The 21,627-nt window shown below is 35.1% G+C and overlaps 1 pseudogene across 2 annotated transcripts in view; it reads left to right on the forward strand.

Annotated features, from left to right (window-relative positions):
• LOC149080677 (chondroitin sulfate N-acetylgalactosaminyltransferase 2 pseudogene) overlaps positions 1-12,228 on the forward strand; it is a 43,461-nt pseudogene extending 31,233 nt beyond the window's left edge. The window contains exon 2 of one of the 2 annotated variants that reach the window (XR_016193613.1): positions 9,291-12,228. The product of XR_016193613.1 is annotated as a chondroitin sulfate N-acetylgalactosaminyltransferase 2 pseudogene, transcript variant X1 (transcript). The remainder of the gene's footprint in view (positions 1-9,290) is intronic. The other variant, XR_016193614.1, reaches the window with a different exon arrangement.
• The last annotated feature ends 9,399 nt before the right edge of the window (positions 12,229-21,627 follow it).

Here is a 21,627-nt window from a genome sequence, read left to right on the forward strand (position 1 = left end):
GACATGAAAGCTTTTATTCACGTGTCTATTTTTGTTGATTCAACTAAGGTTGGTTTTTTTTATTTTTTCCAACGGACATGATCTCTTAGCGTTTCTAAGGGTGGAACAAGACTTTTTCTGGAAGCGAAACTGCATCAGGCAGTGTATGTAAGGATTTACAGAGGCGTTTTTTGGACGGTTCCTGATAAATTCGCTTTACGTTTCTCATCGTACTCGCTTTTTACGACTTTCAGCAGTCGTATTTTTCTCAAGATCGTGAATCAGATAGATTAGGTCGAAGCTGGTTTCCTTCCTACCAACGTTTGGTCTCGCAGCAAAGATACTTTCATAAGGAAAAGAAAAACTTTCTGAAACATGCCAAGGAAGTGGTATATTCTCTGTGGGCGTCTGGGACCACTTATTTTTATTTCTGTGGATTATTACCGCTGTAAGGGACCTCAGTCAGAGGTAAATAGAACAATGAAAATAGCTTTGCTATATGTATATATATATATCCAGTAGGTTAACCTTTTTATTACGGATTTCTCTGAGGCTTCGTCAGAAAGAAACGGAAGGATGTTCCTATCTTTTGTGAAATAATTCTGGGACTACTTTGTATCACTCGAAATTCGTGTTTCTTTCGCAAATGCCCTGTTCTTATCAGATTTGGTATTCATTGGTTCGTTGATATTAAACCGTTGCTTTTCTATACAAGTTCGTCCATTTTCAGTGTTATTTCTGAAGACTCCCAGAACGTGAATTCTTGCATTCATAGATATCTTCAACTTCTTGCTTACACTAGTTGAAAATTCCTAAATAAAAAGAGTAGTAATTTTCCTTAGGAAAATTAAGCTCATTAAATTTGAGCAGAAATCTATACTCACGTTCTGTGGATATTGGAAACTTCGTTCTTTTTTACAATTAAAAGAAGTGCTTCATATAAATTTGTGATCTAACATGTTGAATTTTAACGACACAAATATTAGAAAGAAAGATATCAGTAGGTCAATGTCCGCCTCCACGCTTTTCTGCCTTTAGTTTACACTTTAACGTTAAGCGTTAACCGTATTCTTAAAAATATCTCTAGTTCGGGCTTACATATTTTGTGCGTCAATTCGAAATTCGTTGGTTATTTTGCGAGCCCATTCCAAATGAAAAGTAGCGTACTGTGTTGTTATGAATTTACGAATAGGAATGAATATGCAACGTAATGCTAACAATATAACATCCAGGTTTACTTTTCTGCATTTTTCCTTGGAATAGCAAATACTTTATTCCTCTTGGAATTGAATATTTCGATAGAACCTTGAAAAGCTTAATCGGTAAGGAAATGCTACGTAATGTTCCCGTTTTTTCCGTAATTCAGAGTTGCTATCTGAAATATTTTCATGGGAAATGGTTCGTCAATTAATCGTCATGTGTACAAGAATATTAACCATTACGTTTTGGAAAAGAAATTATTCCGAGAAATGTATAAAGTAAGTTTTTTTAGAAATCGCCATAGTGTTCGAATACCGTTGAAAATTTATTCTTTTTATTTCTAAGCATTGTTCTTAAGCTAAAGGTGAGCTAAGCTCCTGAAATATTTTTAAAGGGAATAACAAAAATTCAGTTTTCACTATACGGTAACATTTTCCGGCTTTTAGAATTTGAGAAAGCACGATAGTGCTTTTAAATACTGCTGAGAAGTATTGAAATATTATAACATTTGACTAAAATCAACGTGTTTTACTACATTGCCTCCAAAACATACTGTAAACATAGCTTTTTACACATAATATGTATTTATTTTCCCGAATTTTATTTCACAATTTCATATTTTGTTTTATAATATCCTCTATGGCATTGAAATTCGTTTTAATCTGAGCTGTTATTTTTCAGTCAATTTTTATCAAAATCTTTTCGGGAGATGTCATTTATCCAGAGGAATATATTGACTGTAACACATTTCGAAACTGTTGGTCGTGTCTTCATATATGTGCAAGGACTTATGCTCTAGTATAGCTTGCGGCAGGTGCCTGAAAAAGGCGAAAATTCCTTCGACGAAATGATGAAGTGCGTGTGAGAACATTCTCGAGATGACCCATTATCCGTCAAGGATGTCCCTCTGTTCAAGTAGGTTTTGTATACTCTAGCAGATAAGCGGATGTTGAAGGAAGAGAAAATACGAGTACCTCCAGTGTCTACGCCCATTTGAGAATGTCGAGATTGCGTGTTTATTTGCAAAAAAAGGTGGATCCTTTGCTAGGTAGTTGCTTTCCAAGCGAATTAACTTCTAATGCGTGATGAGAACGAGGGCTTATAAACCAAGATCATATTCCATCACCACAATGGAGCAGCAACAAAGAGTGTGAACCATTTCTCAGAATCACCTTCTCTTTGCTGTCTCCATCACGAATAATTTTGCAGTGTATTTTTAAAATTCGCAGCTATTCTGCGTAGAGATAGGCACGGCATCTCAGTCAACAAATGTTGCCTACTTTGATCAGAATTTTTAAAAATGAATGCCTCATCGTTAAGAGTAGAAACATGACATGAAGAATATAATCCAAGTTTTAAACGTGATCGTCTGGAAATATGCATGAGGAACATTTGTTTTTAAGTTAAATATATGGATCTCAACGCTTATTTTTTTTTAATTAAGTGATTAAAATTAATGTTTTAAATTAACAATTTATACGCATTTAATTTATGTGTATAAATCGTTATATTGGTGCAACATCAAATCTTTAAACGTGTAAGAAAAGCATATAAATTAGAACATAGTTTCAATTTATTTCTACTTCGTAAACTGTTAAAAAATACTATTGAAGTTTTCCTTTTTCTAAATTTTGAATCAAGTCTTTAGTGCACAAAACTTCATTTGAGTAATCTCTTTCCAGTCTGGCTTAATAGCATATACACTGAAGTGACCGAAAAACTGGTACAAATGGTAAAAACGTTTGCAAATAAAGGAGAAATGCACCCAATCAACGTAACTTGAAGCGGTCAGCAGTGCCTGTACCAACGGGTAGCTAAGAACGCTGTTAGATCGGTTTCTGCTGTTAAATGGCAGATTATCACGATTTGAGTGACTGAACGTAGCTTTGTAGCCGACGCTCGTGAGATGGGTCACAGCATTTCCGAAGTAGAAATGAAATTTGGAATTTTCCGCATAGCCATCGCAAGAGCGTACCCTGAATATAAAGAATCCGGGAAAACGTCAAATCTCCGACAAAGGTGCAGACGGGAAAAAGACCGGAAAGGAACGTAACCACCGACGGCTGACAAGAATCGTTTCATCAGATAAACGTGCAACACTGGCTCAAATCGCTACAGATTTCAATGTTAGGGCATCAGCAAGTGTCAGCATGTGACATGTACAACGGCTCCCCCTCCCAACTTTATATGGGCTTTCGGAGGACCCTTACGCATGGACCCAAAACCATGGACCCTGCATATCAACAGGAGACTTCAATCTGGTAGAGGCTCCTTCGTGGTATAGGACGTATGTAATTGTCATGATATGGGACTCCTGATAGAGCTGCAGACAACTCTGAATAGTGACCAGTACATAAACCTCCTTTCCGATCACTGACCATTTGGTCATTTTTGTTGCAGTCGTTTTCTGCACACGAAGGCTAATTAGACCGGGGCCTACAATTTATTGCCGATTTCGAACGGCAGCCTTTTTTTATACTCACCAAGAGATTGGTGCGCTAACCCTTTCGATGTGGGACTCCCTGCGATAGTAATTGTTTTCTGTGATCACGTCGCCGTTTCTGTTTTGTACCCTAACTAATCTGTATTGTTACCTCATTCATGTCCTGTGTGCATTCCGACGGGCTTGGACAATTCCAACAGGACAATGCGACATCCCCCTCTCCCGCACTCGTCGGAAGTCGCTACCGAGTGGCTCCAAGAACACTCTTCTGACTTCAGTATTCTCTGTAGACCACCTAAATCCCCAGACATGAACGTTATTGAGCACATATAAGATACCTTACAACGTGCAGTACAAAATCAGCTCTCACCGTTATGGAATTTCGGACGGCCCTGAGAGAAATAGTGTGAATTGTCTTTACGCATTAGTGAAGCCCATGCCGCATTGTGTTACAGCAATTCTGAATGCTCGAGGGGGACCTACGCGATATTAGGTGGATGTACCAGTTTTTCTAGCACTTTATACGTGTATTTCCTCGGTTTTGTCATTTTTTTCTCAATTGAAATAACATTTACGTACAAAATAATCAATATTAATCCAACTTAATAAAATAATATTTAATAAAGAATAAAACCATTTGAAACGAAACAATTTAACATACATTAAACCAAATCAAATTTGAGTTTTTCTGCGTTTTCGGTTTATAACATGCATCGAATGCTAGTTAATTTAAATCATGGATCCATTATTCACTGCTTTTCAATAACTACGATAGTCATTCCAATAAAATCGATTCTTATTTCTGTTATAAATTTCATGTTGTGTGTGTTTGTTTTTTTTTTTCTTGTTTTTTTTGCGAATCAAATTTGAAAATTTGTAGGTCTATTTGTTCAATATATTCGGTCAGGATGGTCTAAATAAATCGGACTTGTTTATGGAAATAAGATTGTGACAAAATTTGCAACCATCTTGCCTGAATTTCTGAAAGTGACGCTTCTTTAAAAAATAAAATGTATTCATTACGAAGTTCTAAATTGGCACGAACGAGGAATCTGTTGGGAGAGAAAATGTTTCCCAACATTCTAAAAGTTGATACTCAAAATCTCATTCATTCGTTGTATAAAGCGTAAGTACATTTACATTTATTTTCGTATATCCAGTTCATTAAAATGCACAAGTCATTATCGTAGTGTTTAACACTTCAGAAGTTTAAATGAGTACATGCTTCTATATTCATATATATAACGGCTGTTTCTCCCTAAAAGTTATCTCGTCTTCTTTTGAGAAAAAAACTCGTTATGTATACAAGTTCAGATTTTTTTTCGTCTCATTCTCATGCTATTTTTCCTTCTCCATCATTTGACAATAGCTCTCCCAAAACCATTACGACACGTAGTGGAGGGAACGAGAAACGATTCGAAACAATGACACTAAAACGATCCGTTACACAAAGGAGTGATTTCTCTGCTGCTATAGAACTAAGCCTTTAGGCATTCTTTTCCATAATTTATTTTTCTGGACTTTCACAATGTGTGTGTCTTTACAGTTCAGCGACTACAAATTAGGGGCAAAATATCATGATCTTCGCTGCTGATTTTATATATTAAATATTATATTATACTAATTTAATATTTTAAATTAGTATATTTTAAATATATATAACTTGGGTGAAATTGGGCGGATATTATTACTTAATTACCTAACTGACATTCAAACTAAATCTAAATGTTAAATTAATCTCGGTCGCAGGCCACACAATACTGTATGTTGAAGATAGCGAAATTACAAATTTACTAAAAAAAGTCGAAGAGGACCTATACAAAATAAACACCTGGCTGAAGAAAAATAACAAGAAATATATATAATTTAACTAATATAAAAATCAAAATCCACGATCACTGTCTGTCAATATATTCCACAATATAGTTGCTATGAAATTGATAGTTCATGAATATACAAATTACCTAGGAATAATAATACAAGATGACCTAAAATGTAACTCTCATTGTGAAAAAATAATAAAGAAATCAAGAACATATATGCTGCCATTTCATATAGATTAAAAAAACAATCGACAATAACTTTCTAAAAGATTTATTTTATGCTTGGATATACTCAATAGTAGCATGGAATCACTGCTTGGGGAGGTGCTTATCAAATAAATATATATATAATAAAATAAGATCCCGAATAACAAACACAACAGCAAACAATTATGTAACAGAATGTCACAAACTAACTATAAGACAAAACTATATAAACTATTTTTATAGACTAATAAAATTTTCAGTTTTAAATATTGAACATTGAAGGACCGGACACACCCTGCTTCCCATCTCAGAGAGATATCGAAGCTTTCCCGGGGGATGGGTGTATCCGGAAATTTATTAATTTATGTGAAAATAACAATGATATACATATATACAATGAATAATCTGGAATAAATAATCGTACAAATTGTGATCATATAGCATCATCCACAGATAATCATCAGTTTTAAACAATAAATGGTTAGAAACGAAACAAAATAGAACCTCATCTAGATCGAATAACTTATATCAAGTGCCGAAAACAAATAAAACGTTATTCCAAAAGAGTTGTAGACATACTGCCCGAAAAATAATGAACCTATACCATGCAATTAATCATAGAAATAATAACATAAGATCCAACCACAATACATTTATATTCTCAATAAACACTAGTCTAGAATCCATACTACAACAATAATAGATCATAAAGCAACATAATTAAAATAATTCATTCTTAAAACTTCAAAAATATAACCCTTCCTGTTAATTAACTGGAAAATACATGTGAATATATGATTGCACGTGAATTCTGTGTATCTCAACTGAGTAATTTTATATGTTTATATTTATATGTATGTATGTTTTCTTTGTTTAGTTAAAAAATATCTAAATATATATGACTTTCTAAAATATTAACCGATTAGTACTGTAACAAGGCGCTTTGCATAATCCAATTAACTCTTTAATTTAATTTATATTGGCGCACTGGAAGGTCACAGAGTGTCTGTGTCATCGTAATGTCATTTTTTTGTGGGGAGGGGGGTTTGTGTTTTTCTCAGTTGTTTTGATTTATGTTTTATGTTCTCAAAAAAAAAACCTAAATGTATGATTACGATGAGATGCTGTTGAGATCTTTTCTCAGTTTATGTGAATATTTTTTGTTCAACTTTCCATGGTTCATCCCGCATAAAATCGTATTGAGGTTTTTTTACAAATACGGACGTAAATTAGTGCAGTTAGCGTAATTTGATTGAAACAAACAACACAGCAATTTGATTAATTAGAGATTTTTTTTTTTAGTTATAATGGTCAATTAAGGGTGGAATATACAATTTTCCTTTATTCTACTATAAATAGGTGAAATCTTGTTTAGCAAAGTTTAATCATGTATTTGCCACATGTATATTCAAATGACCATAGAGCGTAAATATAAACCTCTAACTATACTTTACCTTTCTAAATTCAATCATCTCTCCCCAATAAATTATTTTTTTCCCATTCCTGCCGTTAAGTACTAACGGGAAAAAGTAATTATTTTTAATTTATTACTGTTAATTTTCTCTTACTGTTAATTTTCTCATCGTTTGTCTATGAACAAATAAAAATTCCAACAAAAGATTCCACTTTTGATAACTTCCTGCAAGGAGTTTTAATTTAGTTCATCGCAATCAAGTTATGCATAAATTCTTATAACAAGCTTTTTCGAGAGTTTTATTGTCTTTTAATTTTTTACGAAAATCAAAAGCACAATAGAAACACTAGCTCCAATGTTGAATCTTTCACATTGTTTTGAAATAATGGTTAGATAAAGCCAAATGTTTTCATTTTAATAATGTCTTTCGGTTAGGTTAAAATTTAACTTCATTGAGTTTTCGCAGAACCGAATATCGGTCAGAAATTGGTCATTATACAAATTGTCCATATGATTAATCGGTGTTGATCTTGATTGATTTGAGGCGTCTCATACCTTTTTTAACGGTGTAAAACTATGTACGCTTCAGTAGAAATATCAGTAAAAATACTATTTAACCATTGATTTACTTCAAATTTTGTACACGTATATTTAATTGTATATACTATCCTATGCCAGTATAAATTTTTACATAGCACTAATACTTTTTTTTTGCAAATTTAAAAAAAACATCAAAAACGACTTGCGCGCATGATAAAATAGCATCTAATTAACGTAATTGAATAAAAATTCATTTAAAGTAAAGAAAACTTTTCAGTTCATAAAATGAAGCAGAAGGTTGAGATTTCATTGACTAAACCTTATTTTAAATTTTAAAATTTTCATAGTATGGTTTTAGAGCATAGTTTTTCACCATGTTAAAATGAAAGAGACCCCTTAAAGTGATCATATTTGTAGCACTCAGTGTGAAATGACAGGGTGTTTTCTCTATATTATAAATGATTAGTCTCCAGCTCAAAAAGTTTGAGAACAACTGATATACACTGCTCAAAACAACTGGAGGAAATGTTAAAAATTCACAATTAAATAAAAACTACATTTTAATTGATAACAATATTCTTTGTCACTTTTTTTAGGTATTCATAAAGAGCTGTCTCACAAGAGTTAATCAACTAAATTTTAATAAATTTAAATAAATAATACATATACCCTAATTGTGTTGAGCAGTATAGATTATGTCTCTGAATTATGACAATGTTCATAGCTTACAATTTCAACGCGCAAAATTTCTGGCCAACTTAATTTGCCTGCTGTAGAGTTACTGCATTGCCACCTATCACATGATTCTTATGACCAAAATTAAGTGTGTTCAGGCTATGTGTTTAGCATCCTCAGCAATACGAATTTCCATGAGTGCCTACGAGATAAACAAATGGAAGTTCAGAACAAAGCCTTGCCTTATGGCAACAGAAGCGGAGCTGCGTATGTTTACAAACAAAGCAAAAATGCCGGAAGCTATTCCGTTAGTCTATTACCTTTCAGAATGGAGTTCGTTCTTAAATTTTCAAACCAGTAAATATTTACAATTAATTTTTATTCTTTTAACGTAAATTATCATATTTTTCGACCGTTGCCATTTTGAGACTAACAAAATATCCTGAGAAGAAACATCGGCTAATGATATATGCCTCGAACATCTGTTCATAATCCCATCTTGAATTAACGTTTAAAGAACAAGTTTCAGACACTTGAGAGAATTTAAAGACGATATTTAATCCTTACTGCTCACTCGCACTCAGCAAACTATAATCATGGATCATTACCTTCAAGACAGGTTCTGTAGAGCATAGAATACATGTTGAGTCACTCCTCCACTCCACGCGTACACAAGATTTTTAAATATGTGAAAGAGAATTGATTTTGCGTTTTCAGAGTAAATTTTAAATTGGAAAATTTCAATCTCTTCGAATAGTATATACCTGGTAGTTTTCGTACCATAAGATAATTTAAAGCCTCAATCAAAAACATTGAGAGTGAGAGTAATAATGGAAAGTTGCGGTTATATAGTTTTTGAGTAGATAATAAAACATTTTTTCCAATCGACGAAACCAGAACTCTGAAAATACACAGAACATTTTGATTATCACTAAGGATTTTGTTGATTAATTTACTCATTGCAATCGTACAACGAGAAATTTATTTAGCATCATTTTCTTTCTTTTAGGCAAACGAACACTCGTATGTAGCATGAGACTTCTGACTCGAACATTGCTGCTATTGGCTATAATCTCTCTAATATTTCTCGTATTCATTGGCCGCTGTGGTTTGCGTCTGGAAGAAGAATTTCGCTCCTCAACTTCCGAGTCGTCCAATGGGGATTCGAAAGACTTCATTCCATGGGGAATATCCATGTCTGTGTCACCTGATAGTTACTACCTGGAAATCCTTCACCAACGAGAGATACTCCATCGCAATGAGATAAGGAAGCTGAAAGAAGAAATCAATTCTTTAAAAAGAAAGATAACTGACCTGCAGAAGCCTTTGGCAGCCATGGCGCCTAATGCCGATTCCAAATACTTTGAGAACTTTCGGAATGCCCAGGAATGCGATGAATATCTGCAAAAACAAATCGATTCCGCCGAGATTAAGCACGGAGTTCAGCTCAACAACGAGTATGAAATTATGCCTTTTTCGCATTTTACGTTTGGCCGCGTGTATCCTGTAACTCTAGGCTTAGGAAAGAGAGTGGTCGAGAAGCCTATCGGTTACAAGCGCAAAGATTTGTTAGAGGTATTTGTGAGAGCATTGGAAGTTATAAATCGAAATAAACAAGGCAAGCAACGATATACTGTCGACGATTTTGCAGAGGGGTTATTCAGAAGTGAACCAACAACCGGCACTCAGTATGAACTGTACTTCAAGGAAAAAAACATGACACGGGCTTATCATAAGGTCACTCTAATGAGACCGTTTGGACCTATTCAAATTGTTGGCCGAGAGCGTGTAAAAAGCTCTAAAGAATTAATTAACTTGATTCTCCCTCTTTCTGGAAGAATCGAGGCTTTTAGAAGCTTCATGGACAGATTTGCCAAAGTCGCCGTTAAACACGATAAAAGAGTGTTTCTCACAGTCGTCTATTTCGGTGAACAAGGCCTTCATGAAGTAAGAGTTATACTTACGAAAGTCTCTAGAGAAAACAAATTTCGAAATCTTAAGCTACTAACATTAAATGAGACGTTTTCGAGAGGCAAAGGCCTACAGATAGGAGTTCAGCACTGGTCTAAAGGAGACGTCTTATTATTTTTGTGTGACGTAGATATTGTGTTCACTTCCCGGTTTTTAGAGCGATGTCGATTAAACGCTGGCCCTAATCAAAAAGTGTATTACCCGATTGTATTTAGCCTTTATAACCCATCAATAGTTTATTCCTTGCAAGGGAAAGAAATTCCTCCAGAGTCAACTCAGCTGACGATATCAAGAGATACCGGTTTCTGGAGAGATTTTGGGTTTGGGATGACATGTCAATACAGAAGTGATTTTCTCAACGTGAAGGGTTTTGATGAAGAAATTGTAGGTTGGGGTGGCGAAGATGTCATGTTGTACAGAAAATATGTTAAAACATCTATTTCGGTAATCCGAGCTACTGACCCTGGTATATTTCATACCTGGCACGAAAAAATGTGTGATCCAAAACTTTCTGTGGACCAGTACCGCGCATGCCTACGATCAAAAGCTCTAGGAGAAGCATCGCACGCGCAACTTGGTCTTCTGGCCTTTGGTGAAGAGCTTAAGAAGTACCAAGACAATACTGTTTTCAAGTCGTCTGCGAGTTCAAAAGTTTTTACAGCAGCCGAAGAAGTGGCAAATACAAGTGAGAAATTCAATGTATAGGAAAAAAAACATTTGACTATATAGTGTAATTATTTGATGTTTACAAAAAGTTATTTATTGATCGGTTGTTTTTATCCAATGTTTGCTCACTGGTATATTTATATTCAAACCAAATTAAACGAACGAAGAGTCATTTGTAAGGGGCAGTGTGAATGTCATGTATTTATTGGTGGCTTGGATCCTTAGCTTTAATGTGTGAAACCAGATCTAATTTTATACTGCGTATATGTTGGGAATTAATAGCAGATTTATTTAATGCGTTGTAGATTATCCTGATATTTTAATCTATTAGTTTTTCGTGTGAAATTGATCTCTTTTTTGATCAGGTCTTAGCTGGATTTATATGGTCGGATGAAAGATGCAATATTTTAATTATCTAGTTTAGAAGATGATCCTTTGTAGTAAAAGATTAAATGCTCTATATCTTCATGAAAAAAATATCGGAATACTTTGGATGAAGTATCATTAAAAATAGGCTTGCTTGTTAATTTATATCTTACTTTTTTCATTATGTTTTCTTTATGAAAGCATCGTTTTGATGTATTGATGATTATAACAATATCTGCTATTTTTACGAAGCAATTGTTGTTAATATCTTATAAAATATGACGATTCTGTTAAATTCAGGTTCACTTAGGCATTCTCAGTTGATAGGTTATGTAAACACAAAAATGCAAATTTCTTTATCGAATGCCATGAATCGAACAAATTTTATATAAAAATTCGTTTCTTGGATTTTTTTGTCGTTCAAAATTTTTACTAGTACCGAGGAATGGTATGAAAAATTTACTAATTATTTTAATTAATTGAAGTCATCTAATAAGGTCATAATTAATCATTTACGAACATGGAAAATATGGTTTTTTGTTAAGGCTGCACATTTATGGCCAACTAAATACGTATATATACAGAATTATATATACTCAATAAGTCAATTTTCATGTAGGCTATACCGGTGATTAAAAAAAAAATTTATTTTCAATAAATCCCAATTTTCCTTTTTAAGATTCCTAAAGTCGAAATTTATTTACGAATTTTAAGGTTACGCATTCGTGAATAATACAGTTTGCATATGTCGCGGAGACAAAGTGAATCTAATCTTCGAAACGATCGGGTTTTGTGCAATAAATCATGTTAGCAGTTGCAAAGTTTACATATTCAATTATTTCTTATTATGTATGTAAAAAAACGTTTAGGCAAAAAGTACGATCGGTAATACACAACTTCGTGAAGTATTAAGTATCCGTTTTTCACACGCATACTTTTATCCCAAAAAAATTGCAAATTCATTAAAAATACTTTTAGATGTGGAGCACACGGCTTATACTCGCTGAATTTCAATAAGCGGTTGCGCAGATGAATTTTAATAGATATCCGGGCTTTCAATCTGGTGCGCTGAGTTTTAATTGCTTCTCTTTATTCCGTCCTGCATAGTACTCTTGATCCTCCATTGGTCGCACATATTCGAAATATGGCCCATAGAAAATTCAGGAAAAGCGAAATAATATTGTTTTCTTTTAAAGCTGAATTATTTTAATATGCATATTCTTTGTTACCGTGCATCAAGGGTTTCTCATACGGATCATATCATATTGATAGAAATCCAGAAGTAAAAAATGTTTTATGTTTAATAGAGCAAAAACATAATTTACCGTCTTCTGGCTGTTAACCCCTTAACGTTCCAGTTTTCTTTTTACTTTAAAAAAGATCGGATCATTTAAAAATACATTTATTATGAAAAAATAATTATATTTATAAAATTAAATAATTACGAAAAAATAAAAAAATGATTACGAAAAATAAAAATTTATATTAAAAACGTTTAAATTGGTAAAAATATTTAAAATTATTACCAAAAAATAAACTTTTTTCCTTCATGTATTCCCTAATGTTTTTAAGAAACGGAATAGAATGTTAGTTATATGTACACAAGGCATCCGTTCGAGCACAATAGATCCATTTAGCCTTTGCATCAGTTTAGTAGGTGCCCAAATAACTCACTCCAAATGTATTTTAGGAGCCAATTCTTTGTGTATTTTAATTTTATAGCCACCTCAGTCAGACTCGGGCATGAGCGTTAAGGTTTTAAATCCAGTACCATCGTGAAATCTGATCGCTAAGTCTTCGAAATCGAATCTGAAGCAATCGATTGCATAGCTGTAACAAAATTAAAATTTGATTAAAAGCTGCTCGGACTGTCTTCGGCAATCTTGTTTTAGAGGTTCTACTAGATGGCTCGAGTGCACAGTCCAAAACATGAAAATTCTCATGTTCGAATCAAACATGAATATTCAAAAGACCATTTACGTGGAAGCCATGTGTTTTTCTCCCGGGATGAAAACTTAACAAAAAATGACTTCTGTAAAGATGATGAATACAACAAAAAAAAACAGCGACATGCCCGCAGGGAGTCCTCATCCAGGGGTTAGCGCACCAACCCCTCGATGAGTATAAATCAAGCCTGCCTTTCGGAATCGGCAATAAATTGTAGGTCCCGGTCTAATTAGCCCTCGTGTGCAGAAAATGTCCGTGGTGCGACAAAAATGATCAAATAATCAGACGAAGTTACTCTGGCCTTTCAGGTTTTTAATTCTCGGTTAAATCAAGGTTAAGCTAAATCTTTATATTCGTGACGTAGTCATGGGCAGAGATGTGGGGCCATTATATCCCCCCAGAATCGATGGTGGAGCCGACCGATATAATGTATATTCATATGTATGAATTGACATCATGCCCCCTCCTCAGAATTTCAAGTCTATCTCCGCCAATAGACGTAGTGCTTATGTGAATCAGATTATCAACACTTACATTACACACTACTCAGTCAGGTATATAACACACGAATCCTAACGAATTACTTTTTAAACTTCCTTACTGTTCGTATTTGGACGAGAGACTTCTATCGGAATTCCTACATTTGGTGCAGCAAGCTCACCGGTTCAATATAGACTGATTAAACTGCATCAGATATAATTAGTAAATTTTCATTTCAAACCATCTAGAATACCGTTTGTTAATTTTTTGCAATGAGATTTAGTGGCAGTTGTGGCTAATGTACTGATAAAGCATAAATTAATGATAATCTTATATGATTTGTATTATTTTTATCATAAAATTGTTTTTCCACGAACAGATATGGTTAGTTTGTGGAAAAAATTGAAAATATTTTTTTTTTTTGATGGCCTATCGGAAATCACTTCAAAGGCATAATTTTTTAATGCATTTAATGACCAAGTAATCTATTCTCAGCATTGCTATACATATCGTGCGAGTGTGCCGATGGTTTTTCCTGAGGTATATTTGCTTTTGTGGTCTTCCAATTGTATTGCTTGTTGTCTTCCCATGTGAAATTCGTATATTTAAAATAATGTCTATATCCAGTATATTTTTCCTCACGGTAACGGTGGTGGATGGGTTAATTAAAAACGCGTTCCTATTAGTGGTGACTGTTCAAAATGTTTTCGTGAGTTTTGAAACTCGTATTCTGGAATGCTGCAAATAACGAAAAAAAACTGATTTTGTAAAAAAACAAGTGTGCGTGGTAGACATTCTAGTCATGATTGAAATGAAATAACAGACACTGTAGTTTCAAAAATATGTGGGATAGGCTATAACAAGCGTATTCTTGATTGAATGAGTTTCTACTTTGAAAATATCTATGTACAGACTCGAAACAGATATTTTCCTGGAAGAAAACCAGTTAAATAAAGATTTTGCTTTTTCAATTAGAAATTTATATTTTCTAATCATTGCATGAATTTGACTCTATCCCACGAAATTACTTTGCCACGAATGACTCTTAAAACAAAAACTACAAGAGTGAGTTATTGCAAAAACTCCTCAATTATTGCAATAAATATTTGCCAAATATCAAGTTTCCTTTTTTTTAATTATGTGATGCATTTTGACAGTCACCATGTTTTTTAAATATTGAAATATTTGTATGACCTGTGGTAGGTGCAACTGCTTTGAGCTTCTCGTTATTTTTGTATTTATGCTTACATTGTAGAATTTTCATGCTGCGGTTGGACTGCAGTTTACATTTGTATGTTATGAAATATTCAGAGTAGATTAATTTTGCGAGCGTATTTAACACTCTTCCTCGTATTTTATCATCTTGAAAATACGTTGGTGACATTGATTTTCACATACGATTGCTGCTAAAATGTATCAAGGTATTTTGCGCTTAAGGGGAAGATAATACGCCGAAAATACTATGTTTATCATAAACAGCAATTGTTTATGGCAATCAATTTCTCGGAGAAGCATACTTTGTTTCTTTGTATATGTGCTCTAACACTTTTCCCTACATTTACCCGAGCTCAATATGTATATGCATATGGTTGATTATCGTCTCTTAAAGAAAATAGTAATAGTAATACTCTCCGTTTTTCGCTATTTTATTGCGAACTGACATGTATGAAAAATGATTAGAGTGAGAATTTCGTGTTTATACATGTTCATCACGTTCGTAAATTTTGTGTTCAGTCTAGTTCTATATGCATAGGAACATGAAAATATACATTATATGATACATGTATGTGTGTTAGTGTTTTCAATGATAAAATAATTTTTTTGAAACCTCTTTGCCTGAAATCCTTCATTGCTCCTTGAAAAAAATGGAGTGTGAATTTTTATATACTTTTTTTAAGAAGCACATAAATTTCATTTATACACCGGTATAGAGTTTGTAGTGTATAAACTACAAAGTATGTTCAACCTATAGGACCCAAGGAACGTATTAAAATCGTAATTTTATCAAAAATATTTTGTTTGCGCTAAACGGCTTCAAGGGGTGATAAGCGACAATATTTGAAACTTTTTTTTGGCATTGGAAGTTACCTCTAAAACTAACGGCTTAGGAATCAGCTATGGAAGAACGATAAGAGTGGGAATGTATTGTCATATGCTTCTAACCATAAACCTCTGAAGACCGTCGTTTTTATTGATAATGGATGAAAAATTTATTTATATTCGTGCAAGAGAAAAAGCTTATTAAAGTCACATGCTCTAACCGAAAAAAAATTATAAATTCCGATAAAGCTAGAGCGTGTTTAGAAATTTCCAGTTCTTACTCTTCACCGCCGTGCTTACAAGGTGATTCTATGCCCTTAAAATATTCAGTAGACTCTAAAAAAAAATGGGAATTCGATGCAGAATCATTTACATTTCATTTTGATCTTTTGAAAGCGAGCCCACGAGATATTGAAGCACAGTACTGAATACAAAGTAGTGAAATTTGATTCGAGTTCTGTAGTATGTTGCATTTATATTGTCAAAAAAAACCGTTAACTTCATACAGCTGAAATCTTACAGTTCAGTTTATTGTGTGAGAAAACAATAAAAGAATGAAAATATTCAGTTTTGGAAAACTTGAGGTATTATTTCAGATTTTTGTAGGTGAAAATGCATATATACAACTCTTTGATTCGAACATATTTGTTGAAAGTTACAACTTACTTAATTACCAGTTCTTTCAATATGATCGATGGGACCTCATATTTTCCCATTTAAAAAAAATTTATAGTTTCTAGAACAATTCGAGCACGAAACACCAAAACCAATCAATTCAAACTTCATTTTATTCACCAATCTAAATTGAAATTGGCGCTTGGAATATGAATATAATTTGCCAGTGGTAAAATAAATTAATAATATCGGATATGCATTTCTGTAACAGAATAAAAACATTTTTTGCTACGAATTCTTCAGTAAGTGGAGAATGTGTTTCTGTGTGATTGTTCACTCAGTTCTCGTGTAGCTCCGTCATTTTTATGTGAAACGTGGCCACTTTTTTTTCGAATTGTATGTATCAGAAAGGGAAGAGAAGGGAAAATAAATTGAAAAGAGATTGGATAAATCCTTAATAATAGATTGAAGTAGCAATGAGAGAGACAGCTGTGAAACGATTTTCTGCTGATTTTCGAGCTGAAACAGATGTTGAACTCAAATACGCTTGAGTAACGCCGAAACGAAAATGTGCCTTTAAATTCATGTGGAAATGAAAATGAATGTAAAAACTTATTTTTAATATCGACAGCGAGTGTGTCTCATTTAATTAGAGGAAGATGAACTTCACCTTACGACACGGTGAAAACAACTTTTTAAAGCAGATATAACACAAATCCTGATGCACGTTTCGGTACTCTTTCGGTTCGATGTCAAAGGAAATTGGTACTTATTAGTTCGATGTTTAATAAGTATAAACACATTTTTTGCATTGACCCGACGTTTATGTGTTTTCCTTTGACAACGACACCCAAAAAAAATTCCAAAATGTGATCAGGATTTGTTTATTTTTTTTAATATACGCACAATATTTGCATTGACTGTTTTATTTTTCATTGTAGCACTGTGTCGTTTCGCTGACACCTATATTAATTATTTTTACCATGTGTTAATTTCATTTGTTTAATCGAGTTGCAAAAGTGTGCGTTTAGCACATTTGCGACTCGAAATAATTTCCCATCCTTGCATATCGCATCAAAAAATTACTCCGTTTTTTACCCCCGTTTACTTGGGAAATAGGAAAAGCGGGTTTAAAAACCCCGCTTCGAAAATTTTCACCAATGACTGCTCTTCATTTGTTTCTTAACGAAGGAAAAAAGTCGTCAAAAAAAGCGGATGCTAGAACTCTCAATACTAACGCAATATTGCACATGTAAGCGGGGCTTTAGTTTTCATCAATCATTCAAAACTGCAGTATATTGTTGGGTACATGGGATAATGCAGTGTGTGCCTATGTGAAATCAAAGGCTTTACAAAATAAACTCTCAGGGAAAGGTTGATAACATTACGCAGTGGTTCCAAACCTGTGACGTGCTTACCCCAGGCGCAGTACATGAGAAAGGGGGAGACATCCAAAGATATTTGAAAAATAAATTAATAAACTCGAAAAAAACGAGTGGAGAAAAAAAAGTTTAAAAAAAGAAAGTGTGTGTGTTGTATGTTGTACAATATATAGGCCTATATATATTGTACGTATATCATATATTTGCGTATGTCTGTAATCAACTGTACCAATATATAAATAGAAAACACTGGCTACCGAGGATTAAAAAAAAAAAAATATCGGAACCGTGTTTGTTTAGAAGATGGCTACGCGAACTCAACCAGTGGGCACCGCACCGTTCCAGTTTCATCTTGAACAGTTCGATGAATCCGTTGAAGATTGGAATAGCTACGAGGAGTGATTGGAATCTTATTTCGCCGTTCACGATGTACCCGAAGGGAAGAAAGCATCGGCTTTACTAAGCGTCATCGGGCCACGCACCTACAGGATCGTAAAGAACCTGGCCACTCCGGATCTCCCGTCTAGGAAGTCCTACCACGAGATCGTCACCCTGTTGCGAAGACATTTGAATCCGACTCCGAACGAGATGACGGAATGGTACAAGTTTTACAAGAGGAATAAACTCTTGCAAGAGAAATATTCTCTCCACACAAAATCTTATCTGTACTCTCGGCAACACGAATGTTGCATTATGCTATGTTTTTACAAGCATTTAATTACATGATTCAGTACCGAAACACCAAGGATCATGGGAACGCTGATGCTTTTTCGCGACCTCCTGTAGAGAGTCAAGAGGACGGTTATAATGAAGTTGACTGTTTCAATGTAATGCAGATTAAAACTGTGTGTGTGTGTGCGTGCGTGCGTGTGCGCGCGCCTCTGACTGCTCAAGAAATTTTCAGGGCTACCCAATATGAAAAATCTCTTTCTGAACTGTATCACTGCTTGCTTAAACGGACTAACTTACCCGCACGTTGGAAGGGAAAAGAGATTGGATTTTTTTTGCAACATGGATGTATTTTACGTGGAAATAGGGTCATCATTCCACAAAAGTTTAGGCAGAAAGTTCTTGAAGAACTACATATAGGTCATCCTGGTATAATCAAAATGAAGGCTTTAGCACGAAGTCATTGCTTTTGGCCTGGTATAGACAAAGATATCGAGACTTTTGTATCCAATTGTGAATCTTGTCAGAAAACAAGAAAAGAACCACAAAAGTTTTGCGACATCCCTGGCAATGGCCAAATGGTCCTTGGCAACGAATACACATCGATTCTGCAGTTTCATACTTTGGAAAAATGTTTCTTGTAGTTTGTGATGCATATTCCAAGTGCACGGAAATCATTATAACACGAAACAACTACATATAGGTACTACTGTGTCGCAACTTCGTAAATTGTTTGCTCAGTTTGGTTTGCCTCAAACAGCGCCGTCTTAACGCACGGCCCGGGGGCCTCAAGAGAAGAGGGGGCCTCACAAAAATGAAATACGGTTGAAATTTTTTAGAATTTACGAGGTAGGGCCTCAGAAAAACCACTTGGTCCGGGAGCCCATGATGCTCTTAAGACAACTCTGGCCTCAAACTGTGGTTTCCGATAAAAGAACAAATTTCACGAGCATGGAGTTTCAGGCATGGTCCCCACAAGGGCGGAGCTGACAGGACCCGGGACAATTCTGATCATTTTTTGCTTTTTCACACTGTAAATTAACACTAGAAGGGCCCGTGAAAAGTCTGACCGGGAGAGCTCGCAAGAGATCCCAGCCTAGGGGCCTTGCTGCAGGATGTGGGGGGCCATGGTTTCAGGAATTTCTCAAGTCAAATGGTATCAAACACGTAGTATCAGCTTCATACCATCCTGCTACGATTGGTCAGGCTGAAAGAATGGTCCAGTCATTCCAGTATTCGATAAAACCTACCTTTCTTACGGAATCGGATCTACGTAAGAGATTGCAACAATTCTTACTAATGTATAGAATAACACCACTCTCATTAACTGGCGAAAAGCCGAGTACGTTGTTTTTGAAAAGAGATTCGCACCAGATTGGACTTGATGCCACCTGATGTGAGAGGGAGTGTGCAGAGAAAACAAGAATATCACACTCATGCATTCCATCGTGAATTTTCAGCGGGAGAAAAAGTTTCTGTTAGGAACTATCGTGGGGTTGAGAAATGGAAGTTTGGAACTGTACTGAACAGAGATGGTACCCTGTCATACAGCGTACAAGTGGAACCTGAAATCTCGAGACGCCATGTTGACCAAATGCGGAGAAGCTGTGAAGGACGAGAGTGATGAACGATAGAATATTCGAGATGTGCCTCCTCTTGCCACTTCGGGAGAACAGCCAATGGCGACTCAGTAATAATGATCAGTTTTGTTTTTGAGGTTCTCACACTGATATTGACAGCCGACCTGGAGCGGAGGATCGCCCAAACATGGCTGAGGACGAGACGGTTGGAGATGAGACTGGTGATGTTGTGTCATCGGGTGTCGAGCCGACGCTATCTGCCCACCCTGTGCTTTATAGGTCCACTCGAAAAAAAAAACCTCCGGACCGACTTGGGTTATGAAGGTGACATTTGTGCAATGCTAAAAAAAGGGAGGAGATGTTATGCAGTATGTGGTTCTCTCTCATTGTCAGACAGATGGCGCTACCATGCCATTGTATCATATCACGGCTATTGGACGTTTAGTTAGTTCGCACCGCGTTATTGTTACGATAGTATCTGTGTAATAGTGTGTCCGTTATCATCATATTTGCGTATGTCTATAATCAAATTATTGTAATCAGCTTTACCAATAAAGAAATAGAAAACAAGTGGCCAGAGATCTCTGGACAAAGTCGAATAAAAAGACGGTTCACGGTCGTCGTCAAGTTGACGCATTTTTTCGTACTCATTAAACCGTGGTCACGATGCGGTAATCATTTTTACCAAAATTTGACGGGAAAAACTATATATTAAAATAGTTTTTCCTCTAAAATTTCTCTTTTTTTTTCCTCGTCACATGGAGCGAATCAATACAGCTACTATATATAGCCATGTATCACACGTTGGCGATGGAAAAAATCGATTTGGTGCCTACTGCACCGTCTTGCATCAGCACATTGAACTTTGGCCAGGGATCTCCCGCCACTCCAAGTCCGCGGATTTGACAGAAATGTTAGGTCAAAGTCCGATATTAGGGAATGATTCGGGCTCTGGCCGGCCAATTCGTGAAATGGCTGGAGATGTTTGGTCAAAGTTTGATGTGCTGATGTAAGACGGTCCGGTAGGTGCGAAATCCATTTTTTTCATCGCCAACGTGATACATGGCTATATATAGTAGTTGTACTGAATTAGCTCCATGTGACGAGGGCAAAAAAAGAGAGATTTGAAAGAAAAAAACTATTTTAATATAAACATAGTTTTCTCTGTCAAATTTTGAAAAAACATTATTACCGCATCGCGACTGTGGTTTGATGGGCACGAAGCAATACGCCAACTTGGCGATGACGTCGAATCGTGTCTTTTTATCTGACTTTAGCCAGGGATCTTCGGTCGCTGTATATGATAACTGTATTGGATTAGCTCCATGTGACAAGAGAAAAAACTATTTATATAATAATAGACAAATTTTCTGTCAAATTTGGAAGGAAAAAAATGATTACTACATCATGGCTGCGGTTTGATGTGTTGCCATAGCTAACGTGAACATAATTATCATGGAACAATACGCCAACTTGGCGATGATCTTATTGATGCACCCCTGACCCACCCCTAAAGGTATACTGGATAATTTAGTAAATCGGACGATGTAGTCCTGCCCAGTACGAAAACTTGGCAGAGCGAAACGGGATAAATCCCCGACTCGAGTACCAATAAGGTCAGATTCAAAAG

The sequence above is a fragment of the Pholcus phalangioides genome, unplaced genomic scaffold (assembly GCF_987345545.1).
Source record: "Pholcus phalangioides strain wild (caught in Gottingen) unplaced genomic scaffold, Ppha-v1.0 ptg000011l_1, whole genome shotgun sequence".
Lineage (NCBI taxonomy): Eukaryota > Metazoa > Arthropoda > Arachnida > Araneae > Pholcidae > Pholcus > Pholcus phalangioides.